The 22,600-nt window shown below is 42.6% G+C and overlaps 1 protein-coding gene across 18 annotated transcripts in view; it reads left to right on the top strand.

Annotated features, from left to right (window-relative positions):
- TTC7B (tetratricopeptide repeat domain 7B) overlaps window positions 1-22,600 on the top strand; it is a 274,722-nt gene that overhangs the window by 46,229 nt on the left and 205,893 nt on the right. The gene's annotated exons all lie outside the window — the stretch shown is intronic.

Here is a 22,600-nt window from a genome sequence, read left to right as displayed (position 1 = left end):
TACTTTTCCTCTGAATGGGCTGCTCTTTCCATTTTTGTGTGTGTGCCTTGTGATTTTTTTGTTGTTATTGAAAAATAGGGATTTGAATCTAATAATGTGGTAACTCTGGAAATTGGATTCTCCCTGTTCCTCAGGGTTTGCTGCTTTTGTTTATTTTAAAAGTGTTGTAGGCTGTCTTTGTGCCAAGGATCAGCCTGGGGTATATATTTGAGGTCTTCTTAGGTCTTCTCTGAGTCTGTGCCTTTCCATGGGCATGCATGGTCAACCATCTAATTTTCCCCATGTATGTAGTTGCCTTTAAATGCTCTAGTCTCAAATGTCTGGCTCTCAAAAAGGAAAAAGAGAAAAATGAGGCTGGGGGGGAAGGGCACTGGCCCTTTAAATCCTCTGGATGTCACTTCTGTTGATGTATGTGGGGTGGCTTGCAATAATGAAGGGAGGTGCAGCAACAATGGCTGCTGCCTCTTGTCTGCACCCCTGTGATCAGAAGCAACAGTCAGTGATCAGAACACAGATACCCAATATTTGGAGGAGAGGGTGCTCTTTGCCCACCCTAGCTCCTGCAAGCTTCATATTTGCTTCTCTAGGAATGTGTTCACAGATTCTACTATGCTGAGAGCTGAAATTAACTGCAATTTACCATCAAGATTTCCCCCTGGAAATTGCAAGCCTTCAAGAGACCCCAGAGTTCCAAAATAGTTATATTGAACAGATTGTGCCAGTACAATAGTTGTCTATGGGGGAAGATAGATTCCTGGTGCTTCATAGTCCACCATCTTCCCGGAATTCTGTTTATAGCTTTTTAAATAACAGACTTATTGATATATAATTTATATACCATACAATTCAACCCTTTAAAGTATACAATTCAGTGGTTTTTAGTATATTCAGAGTTGTGCAACCATCACCGCAATCAATTTCAGAAAATTTTTATTACTCCAAAAAAGAAACCTTTACCCATTAACAGTTACTTCCCATTTCCTGAATCCCACCCCAACTCTATAGCCCTAGTCAGCTACTAATCTGTACCCTGTCTCTATAGATTTGCCTGGTCTAGACATTTTTTATAAATGAAATCATTTTACTTTTTGTATCTGGCTTCTTTCATTTAGCATAATGTTTTAAAGGTTCTTATATGTTGCTGCATGTGTCATTCCTTTTTGTGGCTGAATATTACATTGTATGGATATACCATTTTGCATATTTTGTTCATTCATCAGTTGGTAGACAGCAGGTTGTTTCTATTATTTGACTATTATTAATAATGCTGCTATGAACATTTATGTACAAGTTTTTTGGTGAGCATAATCCCATCCAAAACATTTTGGGTGTTCATTTATCTTGGATATATACTTAGGGGTGGGATTATTGGATTACGTGGTAACTCTGAGTGTAAGTTTTTGAGGAACTGCAAGCTGTTTGCCAGAGCAGCTCCACCTGCATGAAGATTCTAATTTCTTCACATCCTCATCAACACTTGTTGTTATCTGTATTTTTGATTATAGCCATCCTAGAGTGTATGAAATGGTATCTCATTGTGGTTTTTATTTGCATTTCCCTAATGATAAGTGGTATTAAGCAATTTTTCATGTGCTTATTGGCCATTTGTGTATCTTCTTTGGAGAAATATCTATTCAGATTCTTTGCCCATTTTTAATTGGGTTATTTGTTTTTCTATTATCGAGTTGTAGTAGTTCTTTTTTTTTTTTTTGAGACGGAGTCTCGCTCTGTCGCCTAGGCTGGAGTGCAGTGGCGCGATCTCAGCTCACTGCAAGCTCCGCCTCCTGGGTTCGCGCCATTCTCCTGCCTCAGCATCCCGAGTAGCTGGGACTACAGGTGCCCGCCACCTTGCCTGGCTAGCTTTTTGTATTTTTTAGTAGAGACGGGGTTTCACTGGGTTAGCCAGGATGGTCTCGATCTCCTGACCTCGTGATCCACCCGTCTCGGCCTCCCAAAGTGCTGGGATTACAGGCTTGAGCCACCGCGCCCAGCCTAGTAGTTCTTTATATATCCTAAATACAATTTCTTTTACAGATATATGGTTTGTAAATATTTTCTCCAATTTTGTGGGTTGTCTTTCACTCTGATGTCCTTTGAAATGCAAACATTTTTCATTTTGATTAAGTCCAGTTCACTTTTTCTTTTATTATTTTTGTCCTTTTGGTTTTGTATCTAAGAAACCACTGCCTAATCAAGTTTATGAAGATTTACTCTTGTGGTTTCTTCTATGTGTTTTATAGTTTTTACTCTTAAATTTAGGTGTCTGATCCATTTTGAGTTAATTTTTGTATATTTTTGTGAGGTCAGCATCCACCTTCATTCTTTTTGTATGTGGAAAGTTGTTTCAGCACCATTTGTTGAAAATACTGTTCTTTCTCCATTGAATTGTCTTGGCATGCTTGTTGAAAATTAGTTGAGCATATATGTAAGTGTTTATTTCTGGACTCTCTGTTCTATTCCACTGGTCTGTATGTCTGTCCTTATGCCAATACCACACTGTCTTTATTACTGTAGCTTTGTAGTACATTTTGAGTTTGGGGAGTATGAGTTTTGTAACTTTGTTCTTCTTTTTCAAGATTGTTTTGGCTTACATTTCCATATAAATTTTAGGGTCAGGTTGTAAATTAGTGTAAGAAATAATACTTGATAGGGATTGTGTTGAATCTGTAGATTGATTTGGGAAGTATTGCTATCTTAACAATATCAGGTCTTCCAATCCATGAACATGGGATGTCTTCTTTAATTTCTTTCAAAAATGTTTTGTAGGCCGGGTACGGTGGCTCAAGCCTGTAATCCCAGCACTTTGGGAGGCCGAGACGGGCGGATCACGAGGTCAGGAGATCGAGACCATCCTGGCTAACACGGTGAAACCCCATCTCTACTAAAAAAAAATACAAAAAACTAGCTGGGCGAGGCGGCGGGCGCCTGTAGTCCCAGCTACTCGGGAAGCTGAGGCAGGAGAATGGTGTAAACCCGGGAGGCGGAGCTTGCAGTGAGCTGAGATCCAGCCACTGCACTCCAGCCCGAGCAACAGAGCGAGACTCCGTCTCAAAAAACAAAACAAAACAAAACAAAAATGTTTTGTAGATTTTTTGGCATTCAAGTCTTACATTCCTTTTGTTAAATTTATTCTCAGTGTTCTTTTTTATGTTATTATAAGTGAAACTATTTTTAAAATTTCACTTTCAGATTGCTCATTACTAAGGTATAGAAATACAGCTCATTTTTGTTTATTAATCTTGTATCCTTTAACCCTGCTGAACTCATTGTTTTTGTGGATTCTTTAGGGTTCTTAAAATATATAAGATCATGGCATTTGCAAACACAGATAATTTTACATTTTCCTTTCCAATCTGGATGACTTTGTTGCTTTATATTGCCTAATTGTGCTGACTAGTATCTCCAGTACAATGTTGATTAGAAATGACCAGAGTGGACATCCTTATTTTAGGGGGAAAGCATTCAGTTTTTCACCATTAAGATGTTAGCAGTGGGCCGGGCGCGGTGGCTCACGCCTGTAATCCCAGCACTTTGGGAGGCCGAGGCAAGCGGATCACAAGGTCAGGAGATCGAGACCAGCCTGACTAACATGGGGAAACCCCGTCTCTACTAAAAAAAATACAAAAAAATTAGCCGGGCGTGGTGGCAGGCATCTGTAGTCCCGGCTACTGGCGGGGGTGAGGCAGGAGAATGGCGTGAACCTGGGAGGCGGAGCTTGTAGTGAGCCGAGATCGCGCCACTGCACTCCAGCCTGGGCGACAGAGCGAGACTCCGCCTCCAAAAAAAAAAAAAAAAAAGATGTTAGCAGTGGCATTTTCATAGATAGCCTTTATCAACTTGAAGAAGCTCTTTTCTATTTTTAGTTTGTTGAGTGTTTTTATCATTATAGGGTGTTAGACACTGTCTAATTTTTTTATTGTATTGTTCATGTAATTTTTGTGCTTTATTTTTTAAATATGGTGTTTTACATTGAATGATTTTCATATATTAAACCAATCTTGCATTCCTGAATTAAATCCCATTTGGTCATGGTATATGATTTTTTAATACGTTGCTAGGTTCCATGTCCTAATATTTTGTAGGGGGTTTTAATATCTGTATTCATAATAGATATTGGTGGTATTCTTGTGATGCCTTTGGTTTTGGTATCAATGTTACACTGGTGTCATAGAATGAGTTGTGAAGTGTTCCCTCCTTTTCTGCTTTTTGGAGGAGTTCCTGAAGAATTGTTGGTAGTTCTTCAAGTATTTGGTACAGTTCACCAAGGAAGCCATCTGAGCCTGGGCTTTGCTTTGTAGAAGTTGTTTGATTGCTAATTCAATCTCTAGTTACCCTGTTGTTTTAATTGATTTTAATAGACTTTACTTGCTCTCTCTGTTCTTTTGTATGGTATGTTTTCACTGGAGCCCTTAGCCTCTTGATCATGGCAAACAACCCTGATTCAAAAGTAGTTATCTTTAGTCATTTCCCAGTTTCAGGGGTGATGGCTTTGAGGAGTAGTCTCTATTCTGTTCTATAGCAATACTTCGAATAGGAGCCCATGTCATGTTATAGAGCAAACCCGATACATGTCATAGTCAAGGGAAGCAACACTTCCTATATTTGCAATTGATTGACAAAATCAGCCTGGTGGATAAGTCCTATTTTTTCTGCCAGGAAACTGCCAGACCCTGCCAAGTTTTAAGCAGGAGGAATGACTTAATTAAGTTTTTAAGCAAGAAAGATCTTTCTGGCACAGAGTGGAGAATAGATTAGAAGGAATCAAAGATTCTAGCAAAGGAGACTGGTTAAGGGGGTTAGTTGGCTTTGGGCCCTTTCTCTGTTCTGCATTTCAGTGGGCTGAATTCGGCAGGCTGTTTCCCAGGTGCCCAAGTCAGTGGTTTCTGCCTGGGTTTGGTCAAGAAGAGGCACTGGTAGGAAACTGGAAGAGAGAGATAAGCCAGGGTATTTCTGTCTGCCTCAGGCAGCACCTTTGCCAGCAATGATGTCTATTCAGTTGTCCTAGCTCCTGTCAGATGAAACCTTTCTCTGTAGTTTTAGTGCCCATTAGGGAGCTTCCTCTGGGTTTTGGCTCTCTATGGCCCTAGCTTCTGAGCTCTTAAGACTCTACCTCCTCCCCATGTTCTTTCCAGTCCTAGGGATGTTAGTGCTTCCTGCTATTTCAGAATTCTGGGGTACAAAACCATCCTGTTTGGCCTCTTATCTCTTTCATCTCCTATGCAGACAATTCCATACATTCAATTCCCTTTGTTTGAAAGAACTAGAGTGTTTTCATTGTCCTAACTGGATTCTGACAGGTATCAGAGGTATTGCAAAAGCCTAGATTCCAAGTACAAAGTGCTGAGCCATGGCAGGGGCAGGCAAGTCAGAATCCAGAGTCATTTGAAAGAGAAGCAGTAGGCCAGAGAGATAGGCTGTGTGTGTTGGGAGTTGTATGGGAAGGTGGTTGAGGGAGGAATCCACATGACAGTGAAATTTTTAGTTTAGCTCACTGGGCAGGTAATGATGTTGTTAAACCAAGTGAAAACTGCGGGAGTGTAATTGCCCATTGCATTCTTCCTGCCCACTGCACAGACAAAACCAACTCACTAAGGCCACAGCATTGCAATAAAGAGTTTAATTGACATGAGGCTGGCTGTGCCACACGGGTGATGGAGTTATGAATCAAATCAATCTCTGAAAATTCGGGGCTAGAGTTTTTCAAGGATAGTTTGGCAGGCACGGGAATGGGTGCTGCTGATTGGTTGGGGATACAATCATAGGGGTGTGAAAAATGGTCTTCATGTGCTGAGCCCGCTTCTGGGTGGGGCCACAAAGCATGACCCTGTGGTGGATCTGGTGGGGCTGTTAGTTGTCAGAAATGCCAAAACCTGAAGAGATACCTCAAAAGGCCAATCTTAGATTCTACAGTAGTGATGTTATCTGCAGGAGTAACTGGGGAAGTTGCAAATCTTGTGACCTCTGGAACAATGGCTGGTAATCACTTATGCCTTAGCAGAATTCAGGCTCCTCTCATCCTCCTAACCTGGTGGTCTTTCACTAGCTTGACAGAGGCAGTTGAGTTTTGGGGAAGTGCTATTATCTTTTAAACTATAAACTAAATATCTCCCAAAGTTAGCTTAACCTAAGTCCAGGAATACCATAGTTTGGGGGCTAATGGCAAGATAGGGGTTGGTTAGATCAGATCCCTTTCACTGTCATAACTTAGATCTCTTTCACTGTCATAATTTTCTCACTGTTACAATTTTTGCAAAGGCAATTTCAGGAAATGGAGCCCATTTTCCTTGGAGGGTAGAGGGAAGATACTGGGTTGGCTGAACATGGTGAAATATCTTTGTCCACAAGAGGGTGCTATCCTGGGGGAAACATTGGAATTCTTGGCTAGTGGTCAGCATGAAGGTTTCCAGGCTATTGGTTTGTTGGTCAGGATTCAGGAATAGGTCTGCGTATAGGGGCAGGACTTGGTTAAAACCCAGGAGTGGCTGAAGCTCATTTGGAGGGCATGGCTAGAGGCTGGGCCCTGCAAGGCCCCAGCAAGTAACATGACAGCTTGCCTCCCAGGGCTCTGGGCTAGTGAAGGGGTGGAGGGATGCCGATGACACAGAGCTTTAGCCTGGGGTTTACAGTGCCTGAAATACATGAGCATTTGGACATTTGTGCTGGATTTACATTCTCAGTTAAAGTGACGTTAAAATGTAGTGAAGAGTGTAAATAGTGGCCTGAGTGTCAGGACGAGCCCATGTGAGGTTTAAATGTACCATGGACAAACTCATATTGATATTCAGGAGCTAGTTATCTCAAAAAAAGAGTTATTCTCTCCCTTATTGCTTGAAGCTCGAGTTCAAGTCCTCCTGCTAACCCTGGCAGGTCTAGGTATGGTGTGCACCTCTCCAGACTGTGGAGGATATGTCCTAGTCTTGGCAGGCTGGCTGCATGTCCTGCTGTATCCCACCCATCCTCTGCTCCAGGCTGCCTGCCTCCTTGCCCACCTGCTCTCACCCCTGCCAGGCCAACCCCCCACCTCTGTTTATCTTCTCCATCCATCTGGGAGTCCTCTCTTCCCTGTGCTGAGTCCGCCCTTGGTGACACCCGTTGTTGCGTACAGACCTCTCCAGCCCCATTTGTCCACACCAATCTCTCCATCCTCTGATTTCACTTCTATTTATAGCTAGTACCATCTAATTTGGCATTCAGATTTTGTTTAATTATTTCACATCTGCCATTTGCCTCTCTCAAACTAGACTGTGTAATTTATTAATTCATTAAATCAGCAAATATGTGAGTGCTTATTCTGGGTTGGGTGTTGAGGCTGTGTCATATCTAAGCTGCCTGCTTTATCTCCCTGCATTTGCGCCAGGGACAACAGTGCCTGCTGCACAGGGGTGCCTGTGACAGGGCCATACTTTAACATTTTGCCCTGGCATCCAGGGGCACACTATTGAAGATAAACTCTAGCTGAATAACACACAAGGTGCCTAAGCAAAAGGGCAACCTTAGTGTATTCTGAGATCCACTTCATTTCAGGTGAAAATAGGTTTTGGTTTGGGCCTGAAATAAAAACAAATACTCTTGTGTCTAACGCCTCTTCTGCCTGCACTCACCGACGGGCTGGTTCATCTCAATTTGTCAACTTTCAAGCTGTTTGGCTCTCAAGGGACTGCCTCCCACTGCTCATTTCCTCTGACAGCAGGTGACTCTCTGGGCCTCCTTAATGCAGTTTTCGCCTCTGCAATGTGTGGTGGTGGCCGCTGTAGTTTTTATTCTTAGGGTTTGGGTGCTTACTTCTAGGATCTCCTTGGGGCCTAGACTGCTACAAACCTAGTGAGGTTGTAAGACATCTCCTAGTCCAGACTCGTGTTTTATATTTTCAAACTCCAAGTACAGTTCTTGTTCCACTATCACCCATCCCTTGGCTTCCGTCGTTTCCAAACCATGTCTGGTGTTCATTTTCTTCTCCCAAATGTTCGTGATGCTTTGGGAATGTAAAAAGCATCCATATTTGGAAAGCTCAGAACTCTCTCGGGGGCGGGAGCAGAGCACAGATTGTTCTGTGGAGGAGAGAGTCATGTGCGGCTCAGAGCGTGGCTCTCCGGAGTGGGTCGGAGTGGGGCAGAAGAGCAGGAAGGAACCTGGGGCCCGCCTGGCTGGGCCTCCCCTGAACCAGGCAGAGGCAGGCAGCTGCCCTCCAGGGCCCACTGGTTTGTTGAGTGCCTACTGTGTGCCAGGTTCTGGAATTGTAAAATACAATAAATTATTAATAATAATTACAGCATTCCTTCTAGACACTGTTCTAAGCACTTGTCCTTTAGCTCCCTTTATCCTCACAACAACCCTAGAGCTAGAGACAGGGATAGTGCTCCCATTGGAGAGGTGGAGTGAGGGGTGCCTACTTCCTGGACTGGGGCTGGCAGGTCGTTTGGGGAGGGGCTCCCAGGTACACATTCCGCCAAGTCCGGACTGAAGGAGGACACGTCTATCCTGGTGTGCTGGGAGGTGCCTTAGTTTGCGTTTAGCCACCTGTGAACGAGTCTTGGGACCTCTTAAGGTTATTTAACTCTGGGCCACATCAACTAGGACTCGCTGCCAGCTGCCGCCCAAGGTCGTCCCGCAGCGCCTCAGCAGCCGCCGCCAGGGGTCGCGGGAGCCGCGTACTAGCAGAGCCTAGCGCCACGGCCGCGCATGCGCAAAACTGCTCCGGGCGTCCTCGGCCGGGTAGGCCTTGGGGCCGTGCCCCGCCCCGCGTCCCGCCCCGCCCCGCCTCCCCTCACCTCGCGCTCGCGACCCGCCCCGCCCACTGCTCTCCCCGCCCTCGCCCCGCCCCGCGCTCTTGCCCCGTCTCACCCCGCCCCTCCTCGCGCGCTCGCCCGCCCCCCCCCACCCCGCTCCGCCCCGCCCCGCCCGGCGGTCCTGGAGCCCGTACCATGCGTCCTGCGCTGGTGCAGCCTCAGGAAGGCAGGACTGGTTCCTGCCGCGGCCCCCGGGACAGTGGTCCCCCAGGGCCGGCTGACCATTTGCAGCCCCTGAACTCGAGCTGATTCTGCGATTCAGCTCGAGTTCAGGGATGGAGAAGAAAGGCAAACTTGCCAACCCTCTTGATTAACCTCCTATTAGTGAGCCTCCTTAGGGACTCACCAAGCCGAGCTCTCTGGGAGGCGTTCACACTCACACGCCCTGGCTGTTCCCAGGCAGCAGCAGAGCCTTCACCGATGTGCCCCTTTATTGTTTTCTGGGACCACATCTATAGAGACTCTTGTAGACGCTGACAGCATTTAATACGTTAAACATTCAATGCGTGGATATTTACAAAGAGAAAGGATGTAAAGGTGTGTTTCCTGCTTTAGCAGGAATTGAAGTACGTACTATTTTTCATGAACCGAAAATCGCTGGTCATAAGGACTGTGGAAACCCGAGGAGGATTTTCCTGGAGTGTTTCTGGATAGATTCATGTCTTAAAGTGAGATCTAATCCCAGCCTTTATGAATTGGATATTTGCTAATGACCATGATCTTCTAGGTGGCATCCTAGAGCCGTAGGACAGACAAGTGACCGCTGACATTGCCTTTTCCCTGGCAGAAAAAGTCTCCAGTCTATTGGGAGCTGTGTGGCAACTGCTGTGGACCTGCTGTGGTAGTAGTAAGCTCATTGGATCAGGATTTGCCCATGTGACCTTGGGCAAATCATCTCTGAGCTTGAATCTCCTCATTTGCAAAGAGAGGACAGGACAGAAGATAGAGCTCGATCTTTTTTCCTTGAGAATCTGCTTTGCTTTGCTTTTCTCTTTCTTTTCTTTTCTTTCTCTCTCTCTCTCTCTTTCTTTCTTTCTCTTTCTCTCTTTCTTTCTCTCTTTCTCCCTTCCCCCTTTCCTCCCTCCCTCCTTTCCTCCCCTCCCTCCCTCCCTCCCTCCCTCCTTCCTTTCTTTCTTTTCTTTCTTTCTTTCTTTCTTTCTTTCTTTCTTTCTTTCTTTCTTTCTTTCTTTCTTTCTTTCTTTCTTTCTTTTTTTCTTTTTCCCTTCCCTTCCCTTCCCTTCCCTTCCCCTCCCTTCCCCTCCCTTCCCCTCCCTTCCCCTCCCTTCCCCTCCCCTCCCCTCCCCTCCCCTCCCCTCCCCTCCCCTCCCCTTCCCTTCCCTTTCTTTTCTTTCGACAGGGTCCTGCTCTATCACCCAGGCTGGAGTGCAGTAGTGCAATCATAGCTCCCTGCAGCCCCAGACTCCTGGGCTCAAGTGATATTCCCACCTTGTCTTCCCAAAGTGTTGGGAATACAGGTGTGAGCCACTGCGCTAGGATTGCTTTTCATTTTTGGAAACTTTGAGATCACTTCGGGTGCAGTGAAAAAAAGTAGTTTTATAGAAAAGTCCATGAGTGGAGGGAACGGGGTGGTTCAGGGGAGCTTTCCGGGGTGCTTTCTTTTGCCTATGTAGGAAACCTAGAAATGTGAAAGTAGGGGTTGTGAGGGGGCGCTGTGGGGCCATGGCCTGGTGCAGATCCACCACGTTAGGCCTTCTGCTAGCTGTTTGTCTCTGACTCCATGATCTCTTCAGCCTCTTCCCATCCTGGATTCTGCTCATGGTGGGCGACTGGATGGGTGTATTGCATGTGGCCGCTCATCTCAGGTTGCTGGTCAAAGCTTCCTGTTTATATTTAGACCGTGTAAGAAGAGTAAGAACCCTTTTATTGCCACTGACCCATATTCATATTTAATGTTGCTTGTGTTAGTCAGCTCCTCATTGGTTCTCTTTTTGGAAGCAAGCAGAGACTCAGAGTCCAGAGGAAGCTCAGAGGGCTGGAGCTTTAGTTCCGGTCGACTGAGGTGCTTGTTCTTAATTCTTCCGTGATACCATGTCTGTCTCAGTCACTGCATTTTTAACATACTTTTGAAAACATCTTTCTCAGCCAGACGCGGTGGCTCACGCCTGTAATCCCAGCACTTTGGGAGGCCGAGGTGGGCAGATCACCTGAGGTCAGGAGTTTGAGACCAGCCTGGCTAACATGGTGAAACCCCGTTTCTACTAAAAATACAAAAAATTAGCTGGGTGTGGTGGCGTGCGCCTGTAATCCCAGTTACTCGGGAGGCTGAGGCAGGAGAATCGCTTGAACCCGGGAGGTGGAGGTTGCAGTGAGCCGAGATTGTGCCATTGCACTCCAGCCTGGATGATAAGACCAAAACTCCATCTCAAAAAAAAAAGAAAGAAAGAAAAGAAAAGAAGACATCTTTGTCTTCCACTAGAGGTGAAATTTCAAGGACAAAGAAATTTCTTAAGGGCAGAGTCCTGTTCTGTGAAGCCCATCCCTAGCCCAAAATCCTGCCTGCAGTTGGTGCCTAGCGAGAATTTGTGGAATGGAGCAAGCGCAGGACTCCTGTTCACTGGCTGCTCTCACTCCTTGTTATAGTTGGGGACCCCAGAGGCTACACTTACTCATCACTGGTGTGATGAGTCCCCTCTTCTTAGGAAGGAAACTAGAACCAAGACCAAAATTACAAAGCATCACGTGTTAGTAAGGTTGTGGGTCTGTGCCAAAATGTGCACTGTGTTTGATTTTGAACAGTGGGAATATGAGTGGTTGTGATTGTCTTCTTGATGCTTTTCTGCATTTTTCAGCTACCCCTCAACAGAAATTGAGGAGGATTATTATTGTCCCAGGAAAGGCTGTCCCTTTATTCGTGTATAAATTATCAATATGATATATGATGTATATATTAAATAACAGCTTGACTGAGAAATTATTCACACACCGTAAAATTCACCCATTAAAAGTGTACACCTCTGTGGTTTTAGTATATTCACATAGAATATCATATTGATAAGAGTACTTATTGAGTATTTACGGTATGCCAGGCACTGGGCCGAGCCTTCTAATAGTCAGTTGAAACAAGTGCTGTTTTGTTAATTTGCTTGATGAGGAACAGAGGCTCTGTGATGTTAAGTAGCTTGCTGCAAATCACCCAACTGGTAAATGGAGAAGCAAGGGTTTGAATCCAGGTCTGTCAGAAGCCCAGACATTTTCTTTTTTTTCTTTTTTTTTAAGTGACAGGGTCTTGCTCTTTCGCCCAGGCTGGAGTGCAGTAGCATGATAATGCCTCACTGTAATCTTGAACTCCTGGGCTCAAGCGGTCCTCCCCTCTCAGCCTCTTGAGTAGCTGGGACTACAAGTGTGCACTACCACGCACAGCTAATTAAAAAAAAAAATTATTATTTTTTTTAAAGAGGGGTTCTCACTATGTTACACAGGCTGGTCTCAAACTCCTGGCCCCAAGTAATCCTTCGGCCTTGGCCTCCCAAAGCACTAGGCTTGTAGGTATGAGCCACTGTGCCCAGCTCTGCATTTTCATTCTTAATATTTGACCCAGCAGTTCAGCAGTTAAATAGCAGAGGTGATTTTTAGAAGGAAGATGAAAAATAATATAACAAGACAGGTTACCACGTGGTCCAGCCTAGGTGTATGTCTAATTCCATCCCTAGGTATATATCTAAGAGAATTGGAAATGTGTGCCTGCACAAGAGCCAATACCTGAATGCTCACAGCAGCATTTTCAAACGTCCCCCAAGTGGAGACAACCCAATTGTTCATCAACTGATAAATAAATAAAAAGTGGTCTATCCATACAATGGAATATTATTTGGCAATGAAAAGGAATGAAGTTTTTGAGTTAGATAGAGGTCATGGCTGTGTAATATTGTGAATGTGCTAAATGCTACTGAAGTAATCATTTTAAAATGATTAATTTTGTGTTATGTGAATTTCACCTCAGTTGAAAAAAAAGAATGAAGTTCTGATATTTGTTGTAATAGCTGTGAATCTTGAAAACATTATGCTAAGTCAGAGAAGCCACATACAAAAGATCACATACTGTATGATTCCATTTATATGAACCATCCAGAAGCGACAAATACATAGAGACAGAAAGCAGATTAGCAGTTCCCAGGGGCTGAGAGAAGGGTAGAATAGGGAGGAACTGCTGATAGAGATGGGGCTTTTCAGGGGGTGATGAAAATGTTCTGGAATTAGCTAGAGGCGACTATGTGAATATACTAAAACCATAGAGGTGTACACTTTTAGTGGGTGAATTTTATGGTGTGTGAATTATATCTCAATCAAGCTGTTATTTAATATATACAAAAGTAGTATAATAAACAAATAAAATTCTTCTACTTGGAGACTTTCCAGCCTACTGTTACCTAAATCTAATAGTGAGGTAATAAATAATAATAATCAGAAGTTCCTATTTTCTGAGTGTCTGCTATGTGCCAGGCACTGTTCTAAGCATGTAGCATTTTTGCATGTAAAGTCAGCTGTGGACTAGAAAGCAAGGAGTCTGGCTTCAGATCCCACATGGTCACTCCACTGTACTGCTTTACGTATAAAGACAGATACATCAAAGAGATAAGAGTGGGAGGTAGAGGCTGAGAACAAGGAATCAGGAGTTAGGCTGTCTGGGTTGGAATCCTAGCTCTGCCACTTACCAGTTGTACACTCTTGGGTGAGCTACTTGACTAGAGCCCTAGTTTCCTTATCTCCAATATGGAGATGATAGTAAATCTGCCCTCGTAGGGTTCTCACATAGGGTTCCCTCATAGCGTTTATAGATGAATTATTGCAGACTCTGAGAACAGTATCTGGCACGTAACTAGCACCCAATACATGTTATCTTTATTACTATTATAGGGTTACTAAATAGAGACTGAAAGAGCATAAATTCAAGTTGCAAACTCTCATTTAGTGAGCATTTCAGGTTGAGCTAGCATCTCATTTGCTCACAGAATTGTGGAGCCGGAAGGGACATTGAAAGACCATCTGCTCTCGCAAGGGAATGTCTAATCCAAGGCTGGCTTCCTCTTCATTTATGAGGGGGGGTGTGTGTGTGTGTGTACCTGTGTGCACACCTCCTAAGAAGGATATGCTGTCTCTGGCAGGAAAACAGCAATCCAGGAAAGCACCCAGAAGGGACCAACTGTGACTCCCAGCCAAGAGACCTCCAAAAATCATAGATGCTCTGGATTGACAGGGACCTCACAGGGCAGGCCAGCGTCTCTGTCCCTCTGCTTCCCCCCAGCATTTGGTGGTTTCCATTGGTGTCTTCTCCTCTCCTCTACACCCCTTCACAGGGCCTTGTCCTCCTGTTGAGCTAAGTCTATCTGACACCTGTGGGAGCCCAGCCTTTCTAGAGGCAAGAACACAAGACCAGCCATCGGGGCTGCCCTTGCCAAGGCTTTGCTTTGTGTCTCTTGAATCTCTTTTCCTGAGTTTCTTTTCAGCCTTGGAAATTGAGACCCTTGGACATTGTCTTATCTCCTTTGAAGGCTATACCACGGGGCTGGGTTATCAGAAACTTGCTACTATAATAAAGGCTTTCTGGTACTTTCAGTTATAAACACCCCTGTGGGTCATGTTATGGCAAAGCATCAGAGTGTACCTGTCCCAGGCCTGGCTTCCAGAGAGGTGGTTAAGATAAATGAGGAAGCAGTGCCTAGAGTTGTAGTACATAGTTCATGTCATTATATTTGATAGTCTTTTCTTGCATTACATAACTTTACAAGGAATTAATTTCCTGTTCATTTCAATGCAGTTCAAAAAAATCAAAATATTTGTTTTGGCTGTTAGTCTCTTAGAGTTGTGCAGCTCAAGGCAGTATCTCTGTAGTTCAACCCTTCATGACACAGATAAGGAACAGGAGGCCCAGCGATCCGGGGAATTGCCTAGGGTGATACAGCTTTTGGTAGGAAAGAAAATCAGTACCCTAAAGTTCTAGACTTTGATTTCTTGCCTTTTCAATTTGAAACTCATTTTTATTGTCATTGCTGTTATTGAACACTAAATAGGCTGCTGTCAACAGCTCAGTGAGACAGGAGATTGTGAGCAGCACTTTGTAGTCAGATAGACCAGGGGTCGGAACCTGGCTTTATCATTTACTAGCTTTGGAGCCCTTAATTCAGTCTTATCTATAAGGTGGTGTTAACACCTTCCTTTCAGGGTGGCTGTGGGAATTAGAAATAGTGTCTGTCATATCCCAGGCCTAGTGCTGGGTGCTGAGTAGGGCTTTGATAAATCAACCTTTATTATTATTGAAACTGAAATCTTACATACCCAGATAAGGCTCCTAGCTGAGGGATCTCAAATTTAGACAGACATGAAAGAATTTGGGGTGCTAACCCCTCAGTAATCACTGGATTTTCAGGCAATGAGATGTGTAGCTCTCTCCACGTCCTCAGCCAAACTTCCAGAGAATCTAAAGGCCCTGGGGAGAGAAAATAGCTCCCTGTCAGAGGTATTGAGCCTGAATCTTTCTTTTTTTAAATTAAATTTTTTGTAGAGATGGGGTCTTAATATGTTATGCAGGCTGGTCTCGAACTCCTGAGCTCAAGCAGTGCTCCCATCTTGGCCTCCCAAAGTGTTAAGATTACAAGCATGAGCCTCTGCACCAGGCCCTTAATCTTGATGTAGAAGGAAGCAAGGAGTGGAGAGTCTGGTTTGTTATACTATATTCTGTTAGTTACACCTAAATAGAACAGTTCAGAGGCTGGGCATGTTTGAGCTCTTAAAAGTATAGAGGGTCCTCAGCCTGCTTCTTAGCTAGCTGCCCAGTACCCCTCCCAGTGTGATGTCCCATTGATCAACTGGCCTGTGTCTACCACACTCCACCCTGTGCACTCAGAAGTTCTTGTTGCCCCTCTAGGATATTACCCAGAGCAGGATGCATTGGTCCCAGCTAATGGGCTCCCTTATAAGGGGCTTCCACTTCTGACTCCTGCATAGACCTTGGGCAAGTCACTTAACTTTTCTGAGACTCTCATTCTTTTCCCACAAGATAGAGAGGAGAATAGTACGTATTGAGCAGGACCAAACAGGCACATGGAAGGGGTTTGAAAGCAAGTGTAATTATAATTTTATCATCGTTAATTTATTTAAAATGTGTTACCTAGGCTGGGGCCAGTAGCTCATGTCTATAATCCCAACACTTTGGGAGGCCAAGGCAGGAGGATCTCTTGAGGCCAGGAGTTTGAGACCAGCTTGGACAACATAGTGAGACACTGTCTCTACAAAAAATAAAAGATAAATAAATAAAAAGAAATTAGCAAGGTGCGGTGGCATACACCTGTAGTCCTAGCTACTCAGGAGGCTGAGACAGGAGGATTGCTTTGAGCCCAGGAGTTCAAGGCTGCAGTGAGCTGTGATTATGCCACTGTACTCCAGCCTGGTAGACAGAGTAAAACCTTATCTCTTAAAAATAAAGTAAAATGTGTTACTCTTCTTAGAAAGGGCATTTCAGAAGTGAGTTTATCTATGGAAACGCTCTTGTGTGGCAGGGAGATAAATTTTGGGTCATGTGGCAATTCATTATTCTTTAAATCACACAACTCAGCCAGCCACTTTTAGCACTCATGCTTTAGAGCTGGTCATGGTTGATGAGAAAGCACTGGATTTCCACCCTTTTTGTACATAGCTTTCACTTTGGAAATGTAGATCTTATTGAGATGTTTACTAGGCATTGCTGTCGTACCACTATTTTTCAAGTCTGCTTTTCACTTACTTTTGTCATGTATGTCTCTAGAAAAAAGGAAAATAACTAAAAACATTATTGATGATAGCTTCCCAAATTGACAGTACATCATCTGACATTTTAATGGGGACCAATTTTGTCCATGACCTCAGGACTCTGCTTCTCAGACAGTGTTGATATGATCCTGGACTCTCGAAAATTTATAGACCAGTCCAGAGGGCCTGTAAATAGCTTCTGACAGAGAACTAAATTTTCTGGAACTGAGCTGCGTAGGCACAAACTCACTGTGATAAATCAAGACTATGCCATTGCTCTGAGATGTGTCCAGTGGCACATGGAATAAATGCCATAGCATTTGGGAGAGGGAAAGGAACAATACTTAATTAATTTAATACCTCAAAGGACCTCCTGCCCAAGAATGGACTTGTTGCTGGGAATCAATTTTCCAGCTCAGACTTTGGGTGTCCACATACCTGCCTAATTAGAACATGACCCCACAAGAAACACTAGTTTCTCCTTACTGTGGAGGATTAAGTTGTGTAGCTGGTTTGAGTCTTCTTACTGACCATACATGACTGTGGATTGCTGCCCTAGATGATTGGTTTTCAAGTATTTTAGAACACAATAAAATATAGATAATAGTAAAATTTTGTTGAACTGGATTTGGCCTTTCTTTGATTCACTGGGCTTGGCAGGTCTCTGAGAACCTTGGTCATTTTCATGAGCATTAGTGGTCAGAGTCCAGCCTGAAGCAGTACAAAATGCCTAAAAGTACACTCAATTTTTCCTGACCCTTTGACATACTCTGGGGAATTAGTTTTTTAAATATTAAATCCCTGATGTCAAGTTGCACAATATTCTTGCTTTTCATATAAGCAGAAGGCAGACTATGAAACAATCTATCTCTTTTTGTTGCTTTTGGTGGTTTTAATTTTGCACAAGTGAGCACTTAAAGCATATTTGGGAAGGTAATGCTTCCAAATTTGCGATTTGCTTTTGAGTAGCTTTGGAACTATTCTGGCAAATGGTGAATTTGTTCCTTTTATTGATATTCTCTTCCAATGAAAATGTCAAGAGGTTGTAACAGTTCACACTAGAGAGAGGCTACTTATTGATTATTTTCAATTGCATAAACAACATTGGTGCTAACTGGAAAGAGAATGAACATTGAGCACCTAGGCTGGAGGGCCATTGAAAGTTATTAGAACCATATTCCTTATTTCAGAAAGTTCAGTAGAGATGTGGATGATAAAAATAGACCTACATCAAATTTCTAGAGATGAAAACTAACATGTTTGATATGAAAAGTACACTGGATGTGATTAATGGCAGATTAGACATTACAAAGGAAAAGATTAGTGAACTTGAAGACATAGCAATAGAAATTATCCAAAATGAAAGAAAGAAAAATTATTATTATTGGCCGGGCACGGTGGCTTACGCCGTAATCCCAGTACTTTGGGAGGCTGAGGCAGGTGGATTGCCTGAGGTCAGGAGTTTGAGACCAGCCTGACGAACATGGAGAAACTCCGTCTCTACTAAAAATACAAAATTAGCCAGGCGTGGTGGTGCATGCCTGTAATCCCAGCTACTCGGGAGGTTGAAGCAGGAGAATCGCTTGAACCCATTGCACTCCAGCCTGGGCAACAAGAGTGAAACTCCATCTCACCAAAAAAAAAAAAAAAAAAAAAAAAAAATTATTATTTTTTAAGTGGAAACACCATAAATGATCTGTAGGACAACTTCACATGGCCTAATATGTATGTAAAGTCCCGTAAGGAAGGAAGAGGGTGACATAAACATTTTTGAAGAAAAAAATGGCTGGATGTTTTTCAAATTTTATGGAAACTATAAACCATCAGTTCCAGGAAGCTCGACAAAGCCCAAGCACTTCATAATCTAAATTGCTCATAACCAGTGATAAAGATAAAATCTTAAAAGCAGCCAGAAAAAAAGACATATTATATACAAATGAACAAGCATAAGGGTGATAGCAGAATTATTGTCAGAAACCATGCAAGTGAGAATACAGTGGAGCAGCACCTTTGAGAGTAATGGAGGGGAAAAAAGCAAACTTAACCCTGAATTCCATACTCTGTGAAATCTCTCTCTAAAATTAGAGCTAAAGTAAGCATTTTCAAGGCAGAGAGTAGCTGAAAGAAATCAGCGGGAGCAGAACTACCCCACAAGAAATGTTAATACCGGGAAGAAATATGAATTTACACAAAAGAACAAAGACAGCTGGAAATTATAATTTGGTGAATATACAAGAATTTTTCCTTATGATCTAAATGTTTAAATAAATTGACTAAACAAAAATAATAACCACATAGGGTAAGCTTTTTAACCTCTGTAAAAATAAAATGTACATAAGATAATAAAGGCTGGGAGGGGAGAAATGGAAGTATGCAATTGTAAAGGTCTTATACTATATGTGAAGTAGTATAATATCATTTAAAGTAGGGGCTGGGCATGGTGGCTCAAGCCTGTAATCCCAGCACTTTGGGAAGCCGACACAGGTGGATTACTTGAGGTCAGGAGTTCGAGACGAGACTGGCCAACATTGTAAAACCCCGTCTCTACTAAAAAAAGAAAAAACATTAGCTGGGTGTGATTTTGCGCACCTGTAGTCCCAGCTACTGGGAAGCTGAGTCACGAGAATCGCTTGAACCCAGGAGGTGGAGGTTGCAGTGAGCCAAGATCGCGCCACTGTACTCCAGCCTGGGCGACAGAGTTGAAACTCCATCCCAAACAAAACAAAACAAAGTAGACTATGCCAAATTAAACCCTGAAACAATCACTGACATAGAAAATAACAATTTTAGTGAAAAGCCAATAAATAAAATAAAATGTAAAAATTCTCAAATAGATGACAGATAAAAGGAGAAAAAGGAAAAATAGAAGATGGGACAAATGAAAAACAAATAGCAAAGTGGTCGATTTAAATCTATCTGTTGAAAAAATTACATTAAATTTAAATGATTTAAATACCCTATTTAAAAGGTAGAGATTGTCAGATTGGAAAATAAACAAAACTCAACTCTGTTGGCTACAAGAAATACACTTTAAATACCAAGACACAATAGATTAAAAGTAAAGGGATGAAAAAATTTACCATGCTAACACTAATCAAATGAAGGCTATAGTATCTATATTAATATCAGACAAAGCAGGTTTTAGAGCAAAGATGTCAGTCCATCAAAATAATATAACAATTCCAAAGGTTTATGATCTTAATAACAGAGCTCTAAAATACATGAAACAAAAACTGATAGAACTTCAAGGAGAAATAGGCAAATGCACAGTTATGCTTGGGGACTGCAATATCCGTGTTTCAATAAATGGTAAAGCAAGTGGACAGATGATTGGTAAGGATATAGATGCCTTGGGACAACACAATATACCAACTTGACCTAATCGACATTTATATGACATTCCACCCAACAACAACAGAGTCACATTCTTTTCAAATGTAACATTTACCAAGATTGACCATATGCAGGGTCAGAAACAAGTTTTAACAAAATTAGGAGACTTCGAGTGTGTTCTCTGGACTGTGTCAGAGGTCCTCAAGACTACCATCAGGCATTGATGTATTGGAAAGACTCTCATAGCTTAGAAAAGCTGTTATACTCATGGTTACAGTTTATTACAGCAAATGGATACAGATTAAAATCAGTAAAAGCAAAAAGGCACATAGGGCAGAATTCAGGAGAGACCAGGCTCAAGCTTCCGGTTTTCTTCTCCCAGTGGAGTCCTATGGACAGTGCTTAATTCTCCCTGCAGTGAAGTGTGACAGCACTTTTGAAATATTGCCAGTCAAGGAAGATCACCTGAGCTGCCTTGGTGCCCAGGGATTTTATTAGGGGTCAGTCATATAGGCATGGAGCACCCATGTTACTGACCTTAGTCGGTCTCCAGCCCCTCCAGAGATCAGACTGATACAGCATGGCCGTAGTCCTCTGCCTTAAATGACATTGTTAGCATAAACTATCTGGTATGGCTTAAGGCCCCAAATAAACAAAGACACTTGTCAGGTAGGATACTCTGAGGGCTTAGAGTTTTTCTCCCAGGAACTGGTAAGGGCCAGTCCTCCCTTTGGAATGTACAGGGTTTAAACATCCCAAAGCTCTAAGTCAGCCCTTTACTGCACAGATCATGATGGAATTAACTTGGAAATCAGTAAAAGAAAGATCTTGGAAAACTCCCAAATATTTGGAAACTAAATAACACACTTCTAAAGAAGAAAGCAAAAGTTAAATTAGAAAATATTGTGAACTGAATATCAAAATTTGTAGGATGCTGCTAAAGCAGTCCTTACAGAGAAATTGCGGACACTAGATACCTATATTAGGAAAGAAAAAAGGTCCAAAATTAATAATTTCCACCTCAAGAAACTAGAATAGGAAGTGCAAATAAAGCCCCATGTATTCAGGAGAAAGGACATAATAAAGATCAGAGTGGAAATAAATGAAATCGAAAACAGAAGGATAGAGAAAAATCAATGAAACCAAAGTCAATGAAATCAAGAAATCTTTACTGAGAATTTCAGTAAAATTGGCAAACCTCTGATATTAGGAAGAAAAGATAGAAATTGCCAATATCAGGAATGAGGGAGGTGCCATCTACTAGAGATTCTACAGGTACTAAAGGATTATGGAATATTATGGACAGCTCTCTACCAATAAATTTGACAACTCAAAAGAAATGGACAAACTATTTGGAAGATATAAACTACTAAAGCTCACTCAAGAAGAAAGAGATAATCTGAATGACCCTATATCAAAGAAATAGAATTTATAATTGAAAAGCTGCCCATAAAGAAAACTCCAGGTCCAGATGGCTTTACTGGTGAATTCTATCAAATATTTAAATACAAAATAATATCAATTCTACACAAACACTCTCAGAAAATCAAAGGAGAGGGAATATTTCTCAAGTCATTTTGTGAGGTTAGTATTTACCTGATATCAAAACCAGGTACGGAGGCATTTCAAGGAAACTTTAGGCAAATAGTCCTCAGAAACATAAATGACAAAATTTGAGGCCAGGCACGGTAGCTCACACCTGTAATCCCAGCACTTTGGGAGGCTGAATCGGGCAGATCACCTGAGGTCAGGAGTTCGACACCAGACTGGCCAACATGGTGAAACCCCATCTCTACTAAAAATTAAAAAAAAAAAAAAATTAGCCAGGCATAGTGGAATGCACCCGTAGTCCCAGCTACTTGGGAGGCTGAGACAGGAGAATCGCTTGAACTCAGGAGGTGGAGGTTGCAGTGAGCTGAGGTTGCGCCGCTGCACTCCAGCCTGGGTGACAGAGTGAGACTACATCTCCAAAAAAAAAAAAAAAACTGAAGGCAAATTTTAACAAATCAAATACAAAAATATAAAAAAGGATAATTCATCTGGCCAAGCGGTGTTTTCGCTGCGAAAGGAAGGTTGGTTTAACATTCGATGATCAGTCAATGTAACTTACCACCTTTAAAAACTAAAAGTGAAAAAGCTATATGATTATCTCAATGAACATGGAGAAAGGATTTGAGCAAATCCAACATTGATTCTTGATAGAAACTCTCAGCAAAATTGGTGTAGAAGGCACCTTCCTCAACCTGGTAAAGGGTGTCTAAGACAAACTTATAATCTCAAACTTAATGCTTTCTGACTGAATGTTTTCTCCCTAAGATCAGGAATAAGATAGGGATATTTATTCTCACCACTTTTTCTTTCTTCTTCTTCTTTTTTTTAATGAAAGACAGGGTCTCCATCTGTTGCCCAGGCTGGAGTACAGTGGTGTGGCCATGGCTCACTGCAGTCTGGAACTACTGGGCTCAAGCGATCCTCCCACCTCAGCCTCCCAAGTAGCTGGGATCGCAGGTGTGCGCCACCATGGCTGGCAGTTGCTGTCGCCACTTCTATTCAACATAGTACTGGAGATTCCTGCCAGTGCAATAAGGCAATCAATAGAAATAAAAAGCATCCAGATTGAAAAGGAGGACGTAAACTGTCTATTTGCAAAAAACATGATATTCTACAACCATCTTCTGGCCCTCTAGAGCAATATTTAAAAATGAAGTCTTATGAAAAAAAACTCACTCAGTTTTTGT

This window comes from Macaca fascicularis, chromosome 7, assembly GCF_037993035.2.
Source record: "Macaca fascicularis isolate 582-1 chromosome 7, T2T-MFA8v1.1".
NCBI classification, from domain to species: domain Eukaryota; kingdom Metazoa; phylum Chordata; class Mammalia; order Primates; family Cercopithecidae; genus Macaca; species Macaca fascicularis.
This window is presented reverse-complemented; position numbering and strand designations above follow the sequence as displayed.